We start from the raw sequence: 3092 nt of genomic DNA, 5'->3' as shown, positions 1-3092 counted from the left end.
AAAATGTTCATTATTTTCCTAGAGAAAAATGCATTTTCCAGGGGAAATATAGTGCTTTGCCTTGGGAAGGTTGTCACTAGGTGGCAGAATCAGACTGTAGTAGTGCCAACATTCCTTGGGATGTGTCCTCTGCTTTCTAATCCCCAAATACCCCCTGGATTACACCAAAAAGCATGGAAATGTTACAATAAATTCAAATAAATGCAATGCTTTTAAATGAGTATTTAAAAAAAAAAAAAGCAGTAACACCATGCTGGACTCCAGAATCATTGTAAATATTTCCTTAATATTCACTTGGAGATAAAACCTGTTCATTTTTGATAGAGTATTGGAAGTATTTTACTATTCAAATTTGCAGCTGACGTGTAAATAAAGACCTGTTGGTTTTCCAAAGGTGTCTAAAATTCAGATTTTTCCTCACCCACATGCGCAGATGAGGTTTTTATTGCGAAAATGGCTTTTCTTTTCTCTAAATGCCATTTTTCCTCCACAAACCCCCAATTCACAGCCCAGTTAAGGATGTTACAAATCAGATTTTTCCTGTTTGGGCCAATTTTAAATCTCCCTGGTCGGGGATGTGGATAAAACTGGAAAAACTCTGCTCCAATTGGCAAACTAGCCATGGTGGCATTTGCATTCTGCTCTTCATTGATTCCATGGAAAGCAATGTTGGTGTTCCAAGGAGGTTGGGATATTTTGGTTCCCAGCTCTGACAGATGGAGCAGAACCTGAGGACATTTTCTTTTGAGGGATAAAACATATGTTTGGGAAAAATTGCAGTGACATCTCTGGTCACTTGCTGTGGGCTGAAATGGCTGGGAGGTTTGAAGGAACAATTGAAATTTAATTTTTTTTTCAAGGATGCTCTACAGGTTGTGAGCCAAAAGTGTCTTACAGAGGATTTAATCCTACAATCCTAAAGGATCCCAATATATAATCCAATTTTCCCTGTGCTCCCTACTAGAAAGTAGCACGGATTTTAAATGATAGTGAAATGGCTAATTGAAGGCCTGGTTATATAGGTTTAAATAAAAAAAATAAAAGCTTAAGAAATGCGTTTTCTGAGCAGGCACGAGGGAAATAATATAATTTTATTTTAATACTCAGGTTAACTAACATGGGCTAAAATTGGCCTGTAGATTAAATTATAGTTATAAAAGTCTCCAGAGTGCTCCCTGACATAATTTTAAAAATGATGACTAAAATGTTACTCGATTTCCTTCTTTTTTTTTCTTTTTAAATGATTTTTTAAAACCTTTTTTTCCTCAGCCAAGTGCTGGTTGTCCAAGGTAAGCAGGTGGAGAAACATCTGTGTACTTTTATGTAGATTATCTCAGGCCTTCTGGATTTAGGAAGAACTTCATTATGATCCCAAATTTCTATCAATGGAAGTCTAGACTTGCATGTTCTTAGAATTTCTTACTGAGAATATATTTGCATTTCTTTTCAGGTGTCTGAGCCACTGGTCAGGGAATATTTGGCCTTGAAAATGTTTTTAACAACTTCTAAAGTTGTTAAAAATGGTTTTTGGAGATTCCCAGTGGGATGAGATTAACTACAGGAAGAGTTTTCTTAGCACCAAAGGTAACTTCTGTCAATGGGAAATGTTTAGCAATCAGGAGAAGAATATGAAAATCATTAAAAATGAAAATATTAAATGCCTTTTTTTTCACCTAATAGACATTCTTAGGCTTGAATAACATCTGCTTGGAACCAGCAACTCATTCTCAAGCTTTTCAGGAGTTCTAGTTTTGCATATTTTTCAATAACACCTGCAATGACTTCAGGAATTAGTTTTTACCAGGAGTCTTTTTAATTTAGTCTCCAAGCTGGAATTACAGTTTTTTCCCCACAATGAAGGAGAACTCTCCTAAAATGTGAATACATGTTTTTATGGATGCTTTAAACTGATAGTGTTGGATGGAATATTTGAGACTGAGATGCAATGAAGAAAGCTTAAGTAGATCCATTTGTTTTGAAGCAGAGATTGCAAAGCTGAGATTTATTTCCTCATGCATTTGTTACAAACCTTCAGCTTTTCAAGGAATCACAGCTTGGTTAAAATGAGTTTTTAGCTGAGAATTACTGGACACATTACCCAGACCATCCCAGGCAGCATCTGATCTCTGCCATAACCTAAAATAGGATTTTCTCTTCAAATTCTTGCTCAAGGCTGAGCTGGAACAACTGTGGAGAATCCCCTGCAGTGGAAGGTAAATTATTGCAGAGATTAATTACTCCTGTTGCAAAGGTACACCTTGTTTCTGCTGTGTGCTTCATTATTTCAGTCCTCAGTCACTCCATCTCTGCCTTTGCTCCCACACTGAAGGGCTGAGGTGTCAGCATCAGCTTTTGCTCCATTTTTGGACACTTTCTAACTGCATTTGAGCTTTTATATTTCACACCAGCACAAAGCAGAAACCTCTCCTATTTTCTTCCTATGATAGGAGAAAATTCTATATGTATAGAATATCCATATTCTCCTATTTTTCTCCTATGATATTTTTCTCCTAGGAATTTTTTTCCTATGGTATCTCATATATATTTCTGTATATTTGTGTTTAAACACACACATGGAATAAGCAGGAAAGGAAGAATGGTTTAAACCTGAAATTACTTCTTGCACCAACTGGCCTTTGTTACACTTTATGTCTGATTAACACTCCAAATATTTTAACTCTGCTTTTTCAAAGCGTGTCTGCACATTACAAACAACAAAGCAAAATAGGTTTCTAATTTGTATTCAGCTGGAAAAACGTTCTATAAATCAGAAGAGAAGTTTTCTCTCTCCCCCTTTGGTGAAAGTACAAGAGAATTCTGTTTAAATGAAGCATGCAATTTTAATCAATTGTACCCTAAGAAAAGAAGACAAACAGCTGCTGCTGGTTAATTGGTGAATGTCTCCACCAATGGACTCATCATTTATTCACTGCCTTTTTTTCTGCAAATAAAGGTGTTAGCACCCTGCAGTAGGACTGCCTGCACATTTGCAACAGGAGCAGCTCAGATTAGACATGAAGGATTTATTTCAGAAGACAAAGAGGTGACCTTCACCCTCCCAGCTTCATTGTTTTCATCTAATAACCGCATTT

The sequence above is a fragment of the Lichenostomus cassidix genome, chromosome 6 (assembly GCF_008360975.1).
Source record: "Lichenostomus cassidix isolate B80296 chromosome 6, HeHo_3.0, whole genome shotgun sequence".
Taxonomy (NCBI): domain Eukaryota; kingdom Metazoa; phylum Chordata; class Aves; order Passeriformes; family Meliphagidae; genus Lichenostomus; species Lichenostomus cassidix.
Note: the sequence above shows the minus strand (reverse complement) of the source record.